The sequence below is a fragment of the Balaenoptera borealis genome (genome assembly GCF_965194805.1).
Source record: "Balaenoptera borealis genome assembly, chromosome: 15".
NCBI classification, from domain to species: Eukaryota; Metazoa; Chordata; class Mammalia; order Artiodactyla; family Balaenopteridae; genus Balaenoptera; species Balaenoptera borealis.
Genome location: NC_138871.1, coordinates 53,122,824 through 53,142,900, shown reverse-complemented (window position 1 = coordinate 53,142,900; position 20,077 = coordinate 53,122,824). Strand labels below are relative to the sequence as shown.

At 36.6% G+C, this 20,077-nt stretch overlaps 1 protein-coding gene and 1 long non-coding RNA gene across 14 annotated transcripts in view; one reads left to right on the top strand and one right to left on the bottom strand.

Moving 5' to 3' along the window:
• The window catches only part of SOCS5 (suppressor of cytokine signaling 5), a 59,717-nt gene that overhangs the window by 23,731 nt on the left and 15,909 nt on the right, over positions 1-20,077 (top strand). For 3 of the 13 annotated variants that reach the window (XM_082358203.1, XM_082358195.1, XM_082358200.1), the window contains exons 2-4: positions 6,572-6,682; positions 8,877-8,972; positions 19,607-19,699. The exons of 4 other annotated variants lie outside the window; for them this stretch is intronic. The gene's annotated coding sequence lies outside the window, so the exon portion shown is untranslated. The remainder of the gene's footprint in view (positions 1-6,571; positions 6,683-8,876; positions 8,973-19,606; positions 19,700-20,077) is intronic. 6 more of the 13 variants (XM_082358204.1, XM_082358201.1, XM_082358198.1 and 3 more) reach the window with 3 other exon arrangements.
• LOC309612549 lies at positions 6,568-8,931 on the bottom strand. Its single transcript, XR_014235272.1, has 2 exons — positions 8,846-8,931; positions 6,568-6,731 (listed from the first exon to the last, which is right to left on the bottom strand). It is a non-coding gene; the product is annotated as an uncharacterized lncRNA (long non-coding RNA).

Sequence of the window (20,077 nt, the reverse complement as noted above, 5' to 3'; positions counted from 1 at the left end):
AGACCCTCAACCACTGCGCCACCAGGGAAGCCCCCCTAAATTCTTATAGTCTACTTAGGATAAATATTTTCCCACTTAAGTGGGATGTAGAAATCTTAATACTATATATCTCTTTACTCCCCTCTTTTTTTGTTGTGTTGTCATGTATATTATGTCTACATACAGAGAAAACTCCATCAGACAATGTTACAGCTTTTACTTTTAACCACCAAACATTTTCAAAAATTCAAGAAGAGAAAAATAGTTTATTGTATTTACCCATATGGTTATTAATTCTTCTTTTTCATAATTCTTTTTCATTCCATTTTTCCCTTGGCATCATATCCCTTCTGCCGTTTAGTAATTCTGTTAGAGCTGATTTGCTTGTAGTGAATTTTCTTGGTTTTACCTTCACCTGAGAGTGTCTTTATTTTGCCTTCATTCCTGAAGGATATTTTCACTGGATATAGAAATTCTGTGTTGATGGTTCTTTTCTTTCAGTCTTTTAAAAATATGCCAATTCCTTCTGAACTTAATGGTTCCTGGTGAGAAATTCACATCCATTCAAATTGCTCTTCCCTTATAAACACTGAATCACTTTTCTTTTTCTGTCTACTTTCAATTTTTTTCTTTGTTTTTAGTTTTTATCAGTTTGACTTTTATGTGTCTGGGCATGGATTTCTTTTTTTTGAATTTTATTTTACTTATTTTTTTATACAGCAGGTTCTTATTAGTCATCTATTTTATACATATTAGTGTATATATGTCAATCCCAATCTCCCAATTCATCCCACCACCCACCCCCCCCCCCCACTTTCGCCCCTTGGTGTCCATACGTTTGTTGTCTACATCTGCGTCTCTATTTCTGCCCTGCAAACTGGTTCATCTGTACCATTTTTCTAGGTTCCACATATATGGGCATGGATTTCTTAGGGGTTTATTCTGTTTGGGTTCTCTGAACTTCTCAAATTTATATATACATTGTGTCTTTTACCAAGTTTGGAAAGTTTTCAGCCATTATTTCCTCAAATGCTTTTCTGCACTGAAGTCTTTCACTTTCCTTTTAGGATGCCAGTGACTCCAGTGTTAGACCTTTTGGTATCCCAGTGGTCCTTGAGGCTTTATTCATTTTTTTTTTCTCCTTGTTTTTCAGACTTGATAATTTCTATCCATCTGTCTTCAAGTTCACTGACTTTGTTTTGCCATCTCCATTTTGCTTATTGAGCTCATCCAGTGAATTATTTCAGCTGTATTTTTTAGATCTAAAATTTACATTTGGTTCTATTTCTTTGCTGAGACTTTTTTTAAATCTTGTAAATTATTAGATTAATTATAAAAATTAGTACATGCTTGTAAAATAAAGATATATGTAGAAGTATATGAAGTTTTAAAATCTCATTGTGTGGCTGTTACTATTAATAGCCATATAAATTTTTACTTTTTTTCTATTGCAAACCAACATGCAAGTTTATATGTGTATATTCGTGCGCACACACTCCCACTTGTACGTCTATAGAGTAAATTTTAGAAGTAGAATTCTGGGTAGGCATCATTTTGAATACCCACAAAAGAGTCCACATAACCTTTCCCCATTGAGGTGTAGTGTGAAGGTTATTTCTTGTTTTGCACTAGCATAAATTCTTGGGGGAAAAATCTTTTTTTTGATCAGAAAAGCTTTTCTTATGTTTTAGATTAGTTCAGTAAAATGGCTTCCCAGAACCAGAATTAGTAGATTAATTGTTATGAACATGCTTAAAGTTTTTGATAATTTGTAAATTGATGTTCCAAAGACTTCGTTGATTGACACTTGTAACTATGGAATTTAAGCTCAGGAATAAAGCCTTTGTGTTTCCACTACCAAAGAACAAGAGAGTATTGGCATTTGCAGAGACCTTCTATTCATTTCAAAAGTGTTTGCCCTTCTTGGAGCATTTTTATAATAGCTGCTTTTTTTTTTTAAAGAAATTCACGTTCTTTTATTTATTTATTTATGGCTGTGTTGGGTCTTCGTTTCTGTGTGAGGGCTTTCTCTAGTTGTGGCAAGTGGGGACCACTCTTCATTGCGGTGCGCGGGCCTCTCACCATCGTGGCCTCTCTTGTTGCAGAGCACAGGCTCCAGATGCGCAGGCTCAGTAATTGTGGCTCACGGGCCCAGTTGCTCCGTGGCATGTGGGATCCTCCCAGACCAGGGCTCGAACCCGTGTCCCCTGCATTGGCAGGCAGATTCTCAACCACTGCGCCACCAGGGAAGCCCTATAATAGCTGCTTTGAAGTCTGTCAGATACTTCCAACAACTGTGTCATTCTCAATTGTTGATGTCTCTTTATTGTACCATGCAAGTTGAGATTTTCCTGGTTCTTCATATGCCAAATAATTTTGGATTGCATCCTGAAGTATTATGAGACCCTGGGTCTTGCTTAAATTCAGTGGTGAATGTTCATTTTTGTGTTTTAGCAGCCAGTGGACCCTGTTGGTTTAGGCTGCAAGTTGCAGCTAGCTTTCTGTGGGTTGTGATTTCAATATCAGTTTGGTTTTCAAAGCCTGTAGTGCTTTGCTATTTGGATCTGTCCTGTGTGTACACTGCCCATTGGCCAGTTTGAGATAGGTGACTATTTTTTTCTTTGTTCTATTCTCAAAAGTTTTTGGTTTGCTATTTAGGATAAATTCGATGCCATGTTCAGCTCTGGAGTGAGCCCAGGCGTTCATAAGCAACCTTATGGAGTCGCTTTTCTGAGTTCCTCCCACTCAGCTATTTCCGCTATACTTTCTACTTCCCTGGGAACTCCCCTTTTTAGTCCTCCAGCCAGAAAGCTTTGTCTACTGTGCTCACTTCCTGTGATTGTGCCCACATGCAGGGACCAGCGGTAGGAGCACAGAGAGGGGGAAGAAAAGGTTAGGAGAGGGCTTTGCCCCACCCTCTTGAAACCACAGCTTCTGGGATTGGAGAGGATTTCTCTCCCTCAGACCTTTAGGTACCTGTGGGCCCCCTGTTGTTACTGCCTCCCTTTTCCTGCCCAAGCCTGAACTAAAGCACTTCACGTGAAACACTGTCTACATTGCTGCCCACTTCCAGGTTTCCCGCAGTCCACGTGGCAGGATACAAGAGGGAAAAAAGTAAACCCACCCTTGGTTCCATGGCCCTTTGAATTCTGGTCGTCTTCCCCAATCTACCTGCTACCATTTACTTTTTACAGTCTTTAAATAACTGCTCCGTACATTTTGTTTAGATTTGATAGCTGTATTCAGTAGGAGGGACAGGGTGGAGTGTTTTTACTTTATCTTAGCTGGCACTAGGAAGAACCCTGTATTGTGTACTTTTAAGAAGGGCATTATTTATTCAACCAACATATGTCCTTATCATTTGAGTCCTCACCATGTGCTGGGCACTTTAAATATATTATTTGTTTAATTCTCTGACAACTGTCCCCCTTTTAGACATGAGGAAATTGAGGAGTAAACTCTTAAACTAGGTCCAGAGGCACAGATAGTAAGTGACAGGCTGGGATTTGAACACAGGACCCAAGGTGTGTTCCCAGGACCAGCATCATCAGACCCACATGAGAACTTGCTAGAAATGCAAAATCTCTAACCCCACCTCAGATCTACTAAATCAGAATTCTGGGAATGGGGCCCAGTAATTTGTTTTGATGAGCCTCTGTTAATCTGATGTATGCTAAATTTGAGCACCACTTCTCTATGCTGCAGGACTTAACAATACTATGTTTTAGTTTCTTAGCAGAACTTTAATATAAGAAACAGAAGTAGCTTTTCACCCTTGCTTGAGACATATGGTAGTATGTGGAGTGAGAACTAATTTTCTTACTCATGTCACTAACATATAGCTTTAAAATCACACTTTTCTATATTATTCAAGCTTATGGTAGTTAAAATATAAATACTATGAATTTTAAAAATTTAAATGTGTGTGTATGCAAAGAAATCAATTTAGATGTGGTTTTTGACCAATAAATCACTTAGCCTCTGGTAATTACTATGTTATATAATGCTCTGTATTTTAAATTTTAGGATATTATTACTGATTTCCCTCAATTTCAGGGTAGCTTTTGATACAGGTTTAGAATAATATTGGGTTGGGAAAAATGGCCCGTATTTGCAGGATAGGTCCTATTTTGTGTAATTTTATCTTTTTTCACCAAAGATTAAATGTATCATTATAACTAAATTTAATTTGCATATTCTTATAAGACATTTTATTTTTTTTATTGAAGTATAGTTGATTTAAAATGTTGTGTTAGTTTCTGGTATACAGCAAAGTGATTCAGGTATACATAGCTATATATATTCTTTTTCACATTCTATTATGGTTTATTACAAGATATTGAATATAGTCTCCTGTGCTCTACAGTAGGACCTTGTTGTTTACCTATTTTATATATAGTAGTTTGTATTTGCTAATCGGAAACTCCTAATTTATCCCTCCCCACCTCCTTTCCCCTTTGGTAACCATAAGTTTGTTTTCTATGTATGTAAGTCTGTTTCTGTTTTATAAATAAGTTCATTTGTATCATATTTTAGATTACACATGTAAGTGATATCATATGGTATTTGTCTTTGTCTGATTTCACTTAGTATGATAATCTTAAGGTCCATCCATGTTGCTGCAAATGGCATTATTTCATTCTTTTTATGGCTAATTAGTATTCCATTGTGTGTGTGTGTGTGTGTGTGTATGCTACATCTTCTTTATCCATTCATCTGTTGATGGACATTTAGGTGGCTTCCATATCTTGGCTATTGTGAAGAGTGCTGCTGTGAACATAGGGGTGCATATATCTTTTTGAATTGTAGTTTTCTCTGGATATATGCCCCAGGAGTGGAATTGCTGGATCATATGGCAACTCTATTTTTAGTTTTTTAGGGAACCTCCATACTGTTTTCCATAGTGACTGCACCAATTTACATTCCCACCAACAGTGTAGGAGGGTTCATTTTTCTCCACACCCTCTCCGGCATTTATTATTTGTAGACTTATTTATTTATTTATTTACTTATTTATTTATTTATGGCTGTGTTGGGTCTTCGTTTCTGTGCGAGGGCTTTCTCTAGTTGCAGCAAGTGGGGGCCACTCTTCATTGCGGTGCGCTGGCCTCTCATCATCGCAGCCTCTCTTGTTGCGGAGCACAGGCTCCAGACGCGCAGGCTCAGCAATTGTGGCTCACGGGCCTAGTTGCTCCGCGGCATGTGGGATCCTCCCAGACCAGGGCTCGAACCCGTGTCCCCTGCATTGGCAGGCAGATTCTCAACCACTGCGCCACCAGGGAAGCCCCTTGTAGACTTTTTAATCATGGCCATCCTGACCGGTGTGAGGTGATATCTCATTGTAGTTTTGATTTGCATTTCCCTAATAATTAGCAATGTTGAGCATCTTTTCGTGCGCCTTTTGGCTATCTGTATGATAAGACATTTTAAATAAATTTACCAATCAGGAAAAAAAGTCTATTAGAGCACATCTTCAGAATCTGTTTGTTTTTTTTTTAATTAGCTTACAATCCACATATACTTTGAGGTATGTAGATTAGTAGATTAGATTAGTAGGTATATGTAGATTAGTTATGGAGCATTTTCTTTTGTGATAATCTCTCCTCTTACTAATAGAGTAGCTGGCGGTTGGGGCAGAGAAGATATTCTCTATTGTAGAAATAGGTTTTATAGTTATCATTATTTATATTAGATTTTAGGTCTGTTACCCTCTGGTATCTGCATTAGCAAGACACATAATAATCACTGAGTATTCTTGAGGGAATGTCAGCAAAAAGGGCCCTACCCTCAAGGAGCTTACTGCCTATTGAAATAAACAGAGAAACAGTTATTCAAAAAAATAATTACTGTGACAAAGATATGTAGAGTACTGTGGGTATGGTGTGTTGGAGAGAGGCTGGACCCGTGAACCTAGCTGTTAGTATTTGAAATCATCTGTGGTGGTATGTATACTACACAAATCAGCAGATGCTACATACATACAGTCAGCTTTGCTGTAATGGGATGCATTCCTAAAAATCACTAAGTGTAGGGAAAAATGGGATTGGGCACAATACTCAAAAACTTCCTCAGCAACACATTAAAAAAAAAAAGGAGAAACCAAATTAAAATGGTAACACAGTTTTGCGTGTTAAAATGGAAATAGTTAAGAAAAAAATAAATATTAAAATAAATATGGTGCTTTACCTTGAAAAAGACCAGAGGTTTGCTTGAGAAGTGGGCGAGGGAGAGGTTGCCTCTTGTGAATTATTGTGGAATGGTGGAGGGAAGGTGTCTGAAATCTGAGGAAAAGTTAACACCCCATGTGGATGGGTGAGGCTCCCGACAGGAGGTGGGCTGAGGTAGCTGGGAGATGTTTGAGGTAGGTGTGTGTGCTGTGTATTCCCAGGCACTGGGCTCAGTGCAGCTGGGCGCAGTTTTCTGCATTCATCTAGTGTTTAATGGCACGTAAGCAAATAACAGTTATTCAGTGCTCTTGTTGTTCCCTAGTGTAACAAGCACATTGAAACAAATTTGAGTTTTCCAGACAAATGTTAGAGCAGAACTGACTGTAACAGGGCTTTTTTTCCCCTTCTGCGAACTGATTGACCAGCACACCTCTGGAAATGGAGCTCTTCGGTCAGCCTGGAGGAGTCTTGGAAGACTTGACAGAGAAGATGACACTTGAACTGAGACTTGGCAAATAAGTACAGCGTTTTGCCAGGTATGGCATAGGTAGAAGGAGGGCATTCCAGGCAGGGGGACAGCAGCATCTGAAAAAGCATGCAGATGTAAGCCTGGTATGTTCAGGAAACTCTTACATAGTTCAGTGTTAAAAGAGTAGTTCAGTGTTAGAAAAGGTTAGAACTTGGAAGGAAGGAAGGAAAAGGAAACATTATAAATAAAACATAATGGTTAGGCAGGGGCCAAATTCTCAATATCCCTGTATGCCACATGAAAGAATTTACATTTTATCCCTCAGGGGGTAGAGAACACTGAAAATTTTTCAACAGTGAATTGTATTTTCTAACACTAATTTACATAGCACTCACTGTGACAGTATGGAAGGTAGACTGAAGGAGACTGAACTGGAGTCTGGGAATCTATTGGGATAAGGAGGAACTAGTGTGGATCTTTCATAGGCTTGACCTCTTTGAGAGTATTATAAAAGCTGTAGATGCTTATTAGCAACTGTGTCCTTTCTGTGTTTTTAGAAGCTACTACTTCTGTAACCCTGTTTCTTGGTATTAAGGACTAGGGCCATGAGAGTTAGTCTATAATTTAGTTATAAAACTAAAAATTTATAAAAATGATACATGATTATTGCAGAAAAATAAAAGAATACTAGCATGAATAAAAATTAAAACTCTTAATAACCTTAAAGAGTATTAATTTTTTTTTCCTCCCTCATCATTTTTATAACTCTTCTTTGATAGGGAAAGGTGTTTGACCATCAAATACCAAGTTCTTACTATAGACTAGATGCTGTTCCATTATTACTTAGTATGATACCCTATGATAGCCACTTGTGAAAAGAAACCATGGATATAAGCATATAATAAAAATGTGTTATAATCAGATGGTCATAGTTATACTGTAGTTCATGGACCTCATTTGCCTTAAAAGGCAGATTCTAATCTTTACCTAATCCAGACATTACCAAATTATATATGTATGCTTCCTCTTTTCTGTATTGTCCGTATTCCTCTCCCATAGCTCTCAGGACTCGTAATCTTTTCTTTGTGCCAGCTATTTCTTCTAGTCCTCAGCATTTACAGAAATAATAGTGTGCCTTTCTCTAATAGAAATAAGGCTTTCTTTTTCTTCCTGACCCTGTCCTCACCATATCTTAATCCATATTGCTTTGTTTTCTGACTGAGCCATTTGGCTCCTCTAGAATATGCAGAGAATCACCAGTGAAGTCATAGTCATTTAATACAACCAAGTACAGGAATAAATCACCCTTTTTAAGCATGGCATGTAAGACCCTTTAGAGTCTTTCTTCCTGGCTTTTCAGGCTGCTTTTTCTTTTACTTCACTCCACCTGTCCTGTACTTCAGCCATCTAAACCACTCCTCACCTTTGGAAAGCCAGATCCTGTCCTCTCTCTCTGCCTGAAATGCCTTTCTCCACTCAGCAGGCAACCAATTCATTCTTTAAATTTTAAGCTCAAAATTACCTTTTCTGTGAAACCTTCCCCGACCCTCTGCATTAGTTAGGATCAGGTACAGTGGCAAGTAACAGAACCTCCAAAATAACAGTGGTCTAAAAACAAGAGAGAATTTATATCTCTCCAATAACAGTGGACTTTGCAGTGTGGGGCTGAAATGACAGCTCTGCTTCATGACGTCATTAGGGAAGTAATGTCTACCTCATGGCTTCAGAATCTCTCACATTTAACCCTTGTCCTCACCATCCAAAATGGAGCTATCTGTTTTATGCTCTATGATGTACAAGGGAACAAAAAAGGGACTAAGGACGTTTGAGAGCTATCTCTTAACATTTCCCTAAAGCTCCCAAATTACGTATCTGCTTGCATCTCATTGGCCTCAGGGAAGGCCTGGAAATAGTCTTCATTCGTGGTGGCTCTGTACCAGCTAATTGTATTATTAGGGAAGAAAGGGAGAACAGGTGCGGAGGACAGATAGTAGTGTGCCACACTTTCCCAGCTAGAGGTAGTTTCTTTGTGCTTTGTGTTCCCGACAGCACTCTAGTTAATTAGTATTTAAGTTGTTAGAATTCATTTGTCTTCTTCACCAGATTGTGGACTTCTAAAGGCATTCAGGAAAATTATAGCAAAAGTCTCAGAGACAAAAGCAGGGAATGATATTTAAATACCCATGTGAACAAGGGAATTGCTTATATAGAGCTGATTTCTTAGACTTACATTTTTTTTTTCTATTTTCTCCATTTTGTAGAGGGAAGTGGACACTGCCAATAGTAGAGGGCATGGCTTCTCCTTTTCAATAATGCCTCAAAATTGATCACACTGAGAGAACACAGTTATTTAAAAGGTGATATATTCTCTGTATTATACTGTTTCTTTTAATTGTGGTAAAATATACATAAAAGTTACCATTGTAACCATTTTTAAGTGTACTGTTCTGTGGCATTAAGTACATTCACACTGTTGTACAACCATCACCACCATCCATCACCAGAACTTTTCTGTCTTCCCTGAGATTCAGAACCCATTAAACACTAACTCCCTGTTACCCCTCCCCCAAGCCCCTGGCAACCACCATTCTACTTTCTGTCTATGAATTTGACGACTCTAGGAATTTTATATAAGAGGAATCTGTATTTGTTCTTTTGTGACTGGCTTATTTCACTTAGAAGGTCTTCAAGGTTCATTGTGTTGTAGCATGTGTCAGAATTTCTTTCCTTTTTAAGGCTAAATATATTGTTATATATATGTACCACATTTTATTTGTCCTTTCATCTATCAGTGGACACTTGGATTGCTGTGTTACACTGTTTTTTTGGTAAGATTTTTGTTTTCTAAAGATATTCTCCACACAAATAATGTCTTATTATAATTTCACCACAACTACCCCCAGACACAAACCACATAATAACATATCTTTTTAAAAGGAAATTTAACAAAAATGCAAAGAAGATAAAAACCATCACCTATATTAGAAATTTATTTTTATAGGAAGTAATCCCCCCTCCCAATCACAGTTTCTGAAGTATAAACTAAAAAATAAAATTAAGTTATGAAAAACATCCTGGTGTCAAATCTGGAAAATAGGTACAAGAATGGAATTAGAAAGAAATATAGTAGTTTTTCACAAGAAAATATTATATTTTGTTATATTTAAGAGTCTCTTGATGATATGATAGAGACACATAGGAGAGTGCAACCTGTGAATCCCTATTCTTTTGAAATATGGAAATTTTACCAGTGGACAGTGAGAAAGAAATGGTTATAGCTGTAGCCTGCTGGATTTGCTTTTATGAAATTTCTCCAGCATTGAAGAGAAAAGGGTTATAAATGGGTGGAGTAAGGAAAAATAGCTCCATTTCTCTCACCTCACCTCCTTTGTTATCAGATGGGAGTTAGTTTAGTGACAGTAATTATTGGATGTTTGATTGCCAGTAATGTGACTGATGCCTAGAAAATTCTGGGTTTTGGCCTCTATCCCACTGTATACATAGTCCAAATTGGTAGTTAAATTCTTACTAAAGTTCTGAGTAAGCTTTCAAATAGTTACTTAAATAAAATGCATGTCCAGTGGTTTAAACTGGATCTCACAGATACTTTCCCATTTCAGCTGATTGTTTGGTCAGTTTGGCAAAATGGTGAGTCATACTTCTCTAGCCAGCCACAGACCAGCTGTTGATTTACTACTCAGTTACTTGAGCCAAGACCGAAGCACCGGAATAGAATAGAGCACCTTGGCTCTGATACCGTTTTATCTTTTTCCTAAAAGTCTGGATGTAAATTTCCATCCTTCCCCTAGGTGTTTTGAGTTACAAGAAGCAGTCTAAGAGTTCTTTGTCTTTTAAATCTTCTAGTACTGTTGTAGAAATAAAATTGACATGCCTGAAAGGATCTGAGAAGAAAAAAACACATTGTGGTGTTAGCTGTAAACTCTTCTAGGGAAATTAGAACTTGATGTAGACATTAAAAATAGAATTGAATGGTGAAGGACAAAGTAGTGGAGGTGTTTTACAGCAAGAATTAAGTTTGGATAAAATGGGGCCTAATTATGGATGGCAGTGAGTGAAGGTCAGCCACGAGAAGCTGTGTGTGACTGTTGAATGTTCCTGAAAGGAAATGAGTCTGGCGGTGTTAGGAGTTAGGAAGAGAGGAGAGACTAAGGTGTTGCAGAAATCTAGGAAAGTGGCAATGGAAATCTGGACAAGGTTACTGGCAGTGAAAGTGCAGAAAAAAAGGTAAATTTGAGAGCCATTCTGGAAAAAGAAACTATAATTGTGTCACATGGAATAAGAGTAAAATAAAAAAATTTCTAAGAAATTCCGTGGTGTACTGATATCCCATTTTGGGGAGAACTCTTGAATTAACTCTAGATATGGTGAATTTGAGGTGTGATGGGGAATAGCCAAAATAAGACAGATTTTTTTAGGCTATTAGTGGACTGAAAAGTGGGTGGAATGTGTGAACTAGACTTGTGCTTCTGGTACAAATCTAGCTGTACTCAAGGAGGTAAGAATTGGTCCTAGAAAATACCTGATTATAACAGTAAAGGCAAGAACATACGTTCTCATAGCTTCTGCATACCTGAAAAGCTCTTAAAATCAAATAAGTTTTTTTTTTCCCCCCATTAGCTTTATTTCAACTGAAGGCACTAGGTTAGTTAAATAGGTGTAATTCATAAATTACATCCAGGACACTGAAGTTCTTCTCCCATACTATTAAATAAGAAAGTAGAATCTAGATTGCCTTACCTAGAAAGATGCAGAACAGGGGCAAGAACTTAGATTCTTTCATAAAGAACAACATCTTAGAGTAAATAGATACTGTGGCAGAATAATGGCATACCAAGGAACATTATGTTCTTAAATATTGTAAGTTAAGTTATTGAGTTAACTGTATTTAACTTGTAGTGTAATTTGTAACATTTGAGTAATCTAGTGTGTAATTGAACATTTTGTGTTTTTCTTTAGTGGAGCCTTTAGTTGGAGCTGTGTGCCAAGTGTTTCTTTATGGCTTTCTCTCTCTGAGTGGCTCTTCGTATATGTAGCAAAACATTTAGAACCCTGTGGAGTAAAGTAGAAAAAAAACTTGGCAAAAGAGTATTTCTCTTATAATTAGAAATTGTCTTAAGATACAATATGTTACAGCAATGATAAAGCTAATATATTAGAGAAATAATAGCTTAGTGTAGAGGTGACTGGCATTTCGCTGAAGATACCTAAGGGGGTAGCGTTTCCCTAGTGCCCTAGTGCCTGCAACAAATACTGCTTACTGCTTTCTGCTTTCTTCTCGCTCGAACCCGCGCCCCCTGCAGTGGAATCGCGGAGTCTTAACCACTGGACCGCCAGGGAAGTCCCTCTTCTCTCTCGTGTACACTTCTTTTTTTTGCTCTTTATTCCTTCTTTTTATGGTGAAATATAACATATATATAGCACAGTGAATAAAATAGAAAGGTACAGTTTAATGAATAGCTATAAAGCGTATTCACCACCCAGATCAAGAAACAGAACACTGCAAGTATACCAGAAGCCTGCTACGTGCCCCTTGCCAGTCAAACCCCGCTTGTATGCATCCCGTCTTATCCTCCAGAAGTAACCATAGTCTTACTTCGGTGATTATCATTTCTTCCTTCTCTTTGAAGTTTATCACCAAGTATGTGTCCCTAAATGATGTGTAGTTTACTTTTGCCTCTTTTGTATACATACATACAGACATATGTATATATGTCAATACATAGTTTTTTGTATATGACTTATTTTTGTGCCATTTATCCGTGTGTGTATAACATTTTCATTTCTCTGATCCATTATTTGCATACTGTTCCACTGTATGAATATGCCATAATATATGTATTCTCTTCCGTTTCCTAATATTGAAAAACTCAGCCTGTGACTGTTCTTGTATATTTTTCTTGGGGCACATGGGCACCAGTATTTCAAGAGTTTATACTTAGGAGTGGAATTGCTGGATCATAGGAAATTCACATCTTCCAATTCACTGCATAATACCAAAGTGTTTTTTAAAGTGGTTATTTATACTCACCCCAGCAGGATGTGAGCATTCCTGTTGTTCTCCATTCTCGCCATCACTTGGTATTGACACACTTAAGTGTTTTGGGCAGGAAAACTGTGTCTCTTATGATCTTATTAAGGAGGATGAGCCCCTTTTCATATTTGAATTTCTTTTTGTGAAGTGCCTGTTAAAAAGGTCTTTTTATCCCCTTTTCTATTTGGTTATCAGTTTTTTCCTACTGAGTTTTAGAAGTTCTTTATATTTTCTGGATATTAGTCTTTTAGTCTCTAAACACTTTTGTGTATTGAGAACTTTGTTTCCTTCCCTGTGTTTTTGATGATTAGAGAAGCCTTTAATTTTAACGTCACATGACTTATTCTTTTCCTTACAGATTATACTTTTTTTTTCCTGTAAAAATTTGCAGATATTTTCTTAGATTTGTCCTAAGTACTTCATATCATTGATGCTATTGCAAATGGTATGTAATTTTACATTTTGTTGTTTGTTGCTGACAGGTAGGACCACAATAGATATTTTATATACTGATTTGTATCTACCAATGCTTCCACATTCTTGTTAATTCTAACAATTTTTTAGATAATTTTGAATTTTTTAAAATACACTATTATTTCATCTGAGAATAATGATAACTGTTTTTTTCAGATCTGTAGAGATGAATTTAAACAATGCCTTTTATTCCTTAACTTGCCTTATTCTGCTGATTAGGACCTCTATTACAATGTACAATAGGAAGGATGATAATAGGTATCCTTTTCTTCTTCCAATCTCAGCATTTCTTCAAGGATAACGTTAGCTGTCGTTTTTTGGAAATGCTCTTTATTTAAGTTAGGTAAGGTTACATTTCAGTCTTAGTTTACTAAAAATTTTCATCAGAAATGGATGTTGAATTTTATGAAATACTTTTTTTTCCATTTTATTTCTTTTTTTATGAAATACTTTTTCTACATCTCATGAGATTATCATGTATTTTTTGTTCACTAACTATCAGTGTGATAAATTACATTAATTTTCTAATGTTAATTCAACCTTGCATTCCTAGGCTGTATCTAACTTGATCATTTTTATATACATTGGATTCAGCTCGCTAATATTTTGTTTTAAAAAACTTGTATTTATATTCATGACTGAGATTAGCCTGTATTCTTTCTTCTCATAGTGTCCTTGTTAGGCTTTGGTATCAGGTTATATTAGCCTAATAAAATAAGTTGGGGAATGTTTCCCTGTTCTGATCTCTGAAAGAGCTTGTGTAAGACTGTAATTTTTTTTTTCCTTAAATAATGATAGAATTCACCAATGAAGTTATCTAGGCCTTGGGATTTTCTTTTTGGAAAGAATTTCACTACAGATACTTTAATATTATTATATTTTATTTCCTGTGGACTCTTGTTCTCACGATGTCTTCTGTGTGCTTATATTTGACTGTTCCTAATGCTTTTTGTTTTTAAAATTACTTGTGGGTATTCTTTGAGGCCTAGAATGAAGTTGTCTTCCTTCAGAGAGGGTTTATGTTTCCTTCTGCTAAGATGTGTGTAGGTATCATTAGCCCAGGAACATTTTAAAAGAATTTCACAGTTTGAAGTTCCCTGGATTAGGAGTCCATGCAGACACAGACTGCAAACCCCTGCCCAGGCTGCTCAAACTTCTTAGGGACCTACATCCTGGATGTTCTACCCACCATTCTCTTTTTCTCGTGCTTCTCTCTGAGCTAAAACAATCTTCCCTGCAATCTCCTGAGGGTGGGATTAGGATTTAGATTCAGTTGTAGTTTACCTTTACCTGAGGTTATAGCCTTTTAGGATCCCAGTTTAATGTGGGGAAGAGTTCCCTTGCGCTCTCTACCTTTCGAAGAATCTGTGTTTGAGAAATTTGTTGCCCTCATCCTATGAGACCAGTGAAACCAAAGACCTAATTTACTGAGCTCTATCTACAATTGCCCTCAGGGCCAGAGTATCTTCAGGGAGTCCTATTACCTCTCTAGGTTCTAGTTGCGCCTAGTTTGTCTGGCAGTTTCCCACCATCTTGTCAGCTTTTTATTTAAGGTGTTTTTGGTTTTTTTGTATCTAAGGATTTTTAATTGTTTTCAGTAGGAGGGTTGATCTAAAAAATCCTAGTCTGTCATTACTAGAAATGGTAGTTCCTCTTAATTTTTTCCCCCCACTCAGTCTTCTATTTCTTTTGTTGACTTCAGCCTCCATGTTAATGCCTTAGTTTCACAAATATTCATATATTGAGCATCTAATATGTATCAAGCATGGCACAAAACAAAGTCCTTTGCTTTCTTGAAGCTAACATTGTAGTGGATTCTGGATTGTGGGGAAAGTTGCAGCACCATTGGACAGCATTTTCCACACTGATTCACAGAGCATTGGTGACCTGTGAAATCCTAGTAAGGTTGCCATTGTCAAGTAAATTTGAGAAATAATGCCCAGGAGGATATCCTCTCTTAGAGAACTAAGGCACTAACTTATTTGAACTAAAACCTTTATTTGTAGAATACCTCTTAATATCTCATTAGCATACTAGAATTCCAGGGAACATGATTTATGAAATGTTGGAGTAGGACTAATGTATTAAACATCTCTATATTATTTACATGTTGTCACAGAGCAGTTTCAACTTCTGCTCTCCCACAGTCATGTCTAAGGGGAACATCTGCTGAGGGAGTAAACCAAGGCAGCTGGGCTCTGCATTCTGAATGACTTTCCTTACTTGGCCGTGGGTAGTTAGACTAGCATGCGTACCCAAATCAAAGATGCCAGACATAGGTCAGTCACTGGCCAACCAGAGAAAGTGTAGAAAGTGCTGAATTAAGTTGTCACAGATCTCGTTGGTTGGTTAAAGAAATAGAGCTCCTGCTTTCAACTTTATGTCTAGATGTACTCCGGATTGACAAGTAAGGGAGAGTGGTGGTTTCTGTAAGGATACATATGATGATGCGGATCACAAAACTCACAAAAAGAAACATATTTGGCAGTTAAGCAGTGGAAGAAGCAGAATTTGAAAAATCAAGAGAAAGAGATAGAAGGGACCTATGATGGACCAAGAATTAGCCAAAGGTATGGCAGGTTGGCAACTATGAGATAGAAAAACAATCAAGCGGAGAAGCACAGAGACCAGCTTGTGGTTAGAGGCAAATCAGATACCAAAAGCCTGGTATCCAGGGAGTTGCTGAGCCACAAGAATGGCAGGAGCACTAAAATAAGGACCCACAAACTCCTGAGGCTCGGTGCTCTAGGGCAGCGTTGGGACTGGACCAGGATCTCTGTTCCAGAATCCTTAGGGCCTAGGCCCACTTGTTACTGATTTTGTTCTTGGGTTTTTGTGTGACTTCTTGTTTCCCTTATCATCAAATTCATACTTATAATCAGTTCTCCTCCCCCACCACACACACCTACATCTGCCAACCTGAGTGTCAGTGCCCTGCCACCAGAAGAGACTGATACATAAGGAAAGAGTTGGATTTATAAGACTGATGTATGAGTTGAATTCATATCAGTACTACTTTTTTGATTAACATTTTTATAACAATGGAATACCCACCATTCCTACCACTGCTTTTTATCTTCTCTTTTTATTACATTTTGGAAACTCATCTTCTAAGCTCAGCTGTGCTAGCAGTGTTACTGTTGTATTGCATCACATAATCTATTTCTGTTGGTTATCCTATAAATCAGGGGTCCCCAACCCCCGGTCCGCGGACCAATACCGGTCCGCCGCTTGTTGGGAACCGGGCCACACAGCAGGAGGTGAGCGGCGGGGGAGCGAGCCAAGCTTCATCTGCCGCTCCCTGTCGCTCGCAGTACCGCCTGAACCACCACCCCCCAACCCACTCCGTGGAAAAATTGTCTTCCACGAAACCAGTCCCTGGTGCCAGGAAGGTTGGGGACCGCTGCTATAAATAGTATCTCCATATACAAAAGAATGCACATTACTTACTCTTGGTACTCTTTGGCAAAGGATATTTCCTACTTCCCAATCCAATGTTATTTGCTACTGATCCCCAATACTGTTTGAGAATCACGTTGGCTTTAGTGGAGATCTCTGTATTTGTTATTCCTTTCTCCACTGATTGTGTTCATCTGCCCCTCTAACCCCCATTTCTTTGTGTCTTTTTCCTCCACACTCTTCCCCCACCTTTTCTTTAAAAAGTTTTTTTAATACTTCATTATTTATTTCTTCTGCATTTTACACATAATTTTGGGTTTATAATATGAAATTAGATTGGTCTTTTTGAAGATCTACTTCCTTTTTAAATAACATTTTTCCAGCCAAGAAATCCGTACATTTGAATGTAATGTCTTGGAAAGTACAGAAAAGAAAAAAGAAAAAATGAAATTATAATAATCAAAAACCACCCAAAATAGCCACAGTAGTATTTCCTATCCATAATGTTTTTATTAAAATATGTTTATATGTATATGTATGTGTTGAGGTCAATTTATATACTGTTTTATAACCGTATTTATTTTATATCATGAATATTTCCAGAACATTAAATGCTCTGGAAACATGGTTTTAATGTCTATTATTCCAGTAAATGAAAGCACTACAATTTATTTAACCAATCCTCTATTAACTGAACAATACAGTTATTGCCAATTTTTTTGCTAATATTATACCATGGTGAATATCTCTTGTATATAAACCTTTGTGTCTTTATCTGATTATTTTCTTGGAATACACTTCTGTTGTGAAACCTTGAGTCAAAAGGTATATACATCTTTTTAAAGTTTTGATACATAATACTATATAAAATTTCCTTCTTGAAATGCCATGTGGATTTATGTCCTCACATCAATGTGTAAAAATACTAGCTTTGCAATACCATGCTTAGATACTACCATTAAAATGTGAAAGAAATAAAAACAAACTTTGCCAAGTTGATAAGGGAAAAATCTTATATCACACTTAAATTTAGATGTCTGATCAATACTAAGAATGACCTTTTTCATATATTTATTGGCCAAGTGTACATCTGATTTTGTTATTTTTCTGGACATGTCCTTTGCTATTTTCTATTTGAGGTGTGTTTTATCTTCTTCTTATAAATGTATTAACACTTTGTCATATGTTGAAAATTTTTTCCAGCTTATCACTTGTCCTTTAATTTTGTTTATGGCATTTTTTGACATGTAAAAGTTTAAAATGTTCAGTCATTAAGTATTTTGATAATTTCGTTTTGGTCTCTTTTTCAGCATTTTGTTTAAATAGACTTTCCCATCTCTTCTTTGAGAGGTTAAATGGTTTCTTATATTTACTTCTTTATTTATGTTGAGTCTGTTTGTTTTTACAATTCATTGAAATCACCCGTTCTTCTAATATTGGAATATTTGAGATTACAAACTCTTAGATCCAGATGTATAGAGTTTTCTAGTTTCAGAAAATCTGTTAACTTTATTTTTACTCCCATCTACTTCCAAAAAGAAGGAAAAAAATCAATTAACAATAAACCTACACTTGGACATTTAGTATGATGATAATTGATTTAGACTTATGCAGGGGCATGCGAGGGATATCTCAAAGTCTGTCAGAAATTTATAAACTAAGGCCTTCCATTTGGGTTTCCTGTTAATAGCAGAAAGGAGGAGGAACAATGAGTTAGTTACATGTTTCTCATTGTCTGCTTAAAGGAAACATCAGTTTTCTTAAAAGAGAAATCTTGGCAGTAAAGTCAAAGAGGAATTTTTTGTGTGGGTCTTTATGTGAGGAATGATGTCTTGATACCATTTTTATAGAACATAGAATAAAACAAGGCAGTTTATTTTATAAACTCTTAATAAAAGGGCATAATATTAAGTTCTAATTATGGTAAAGTACTGTATCTGCAGGCAGTCAAAATAATACAAACCACATATGTGTCTTCCTGGTGAAGTAATTTGATAAGGGGTAGAGCTTAGAAAATCTCTGGTTAGATATTTCTTAAACTAGCTCTTTCAACATAATAGTTGAGATTTTTAAAAATCAGATTTTGATTCATGTATATTTGTGATTTCTAGTTAGAAATAGCAGTTGTGGAATGATTCATACACATTAGGTCCAAGTGTTTAACTGGAAAGTTTGACATTTTATTGTGAGAATTAGCCTATTATTTGAGAAGGTGGAGAGTTATCTTATATAAGTGGGTTTCCAGAATTACCTGCAATCAATTACAGACAATTTTTGCTTGCTACACTTCAGTTATAATGTGAACAGTTTAAGTAAATAGTAAATCTTACTTCATTTCAGATCTGACAGAATGTCTAAGAATTTTTTGTTTTTCATGAAGTACTGCTTCCTTCATTATCAAAGAATATTGAGAATTAAGTGTACTTTAAGCTGCTCAATTCATCTTTGAAACTATTTAAACTTAACTTTATCTGTGATATAACCCTCATTTTTAAGCTGTGTGTAAGGGAAGTAAATATATCTTAAACTGTGTAGGAAGGTTTTTTTAAGGGAAAACAGGAAGGGGAAAATGTGTTGACAGAACAGTATTGCTTTTATTAGTTTTTTTTTTTTTTTGCAGCTGACACTAAACTAGCAGTGTTTATATTGAACATTAAATCAGCACCTGACTGAAACATGACTAGCTAGAGAGTTCAAGACTATTTAGATAACTCAGTATGTTGGACGTTAGGGGACTGTACTTTAATCAGACAGTAGTATGATTAGGAATCAGAGTTGTATCTGATGTGCTACCGCTAGACCTGAAATAACTTGAGTCTATTTGTGGAATGCTATGCTTATATTTTAAATTCTAATATTTAAAAAAAATCACAGATCGCTGAGGTTAGTTAATTCAGTTGCTTGTAGAGGAAGGACTACCTGGGCTTGCTAGAGACAGAGGGTTGCTTATCCTCTGTAACATCTCCCATGAAAGACTCCTCACAACTCTCTTTTGGTTGTTTATTTACATTTTTAACTATTTGAAATATTAATTTTTTCTAAGAGTTTCTTTGTTTTTATCTTCAGAAGGATTGAAGAGTGACCACTCAGAATTCTCCTTTTTAGAGAAAGACTCTTTATATACATAAATACAACCCATTGGTTATGTTATTTTTCCAGGTGAGATGATTTCAGCTGTGTCTTTATATTCCTAAATTATAATACTGGTAACTGTTGTTTTGTTGCTCCTTTTGTGCTGAGTTCTTAAGATGTAGAGGAAGCAGCCAGACATAGAGTCCCTTGACTTTTCTTAGCTGCTTGAAATTCTGGGATCAATTTTATGGCAGATGTTCTAGAGGGGAGTGAGAGTGGAGGAAGGTACACTATTTAAGCAGCTGTTTCAAGTAATACATGCAAATGATGATGAAGACTGAACCTGGGAGAAGGGCAGTGGAGATAGAGAGGAGGGGAGGACCTGATAGGGCTCTGGAGTGGACTGTAGACCCCATTTTTCCAGTTCACCACTCCCTAGGGGAAGTATAAAGGCAGTGGTAACTC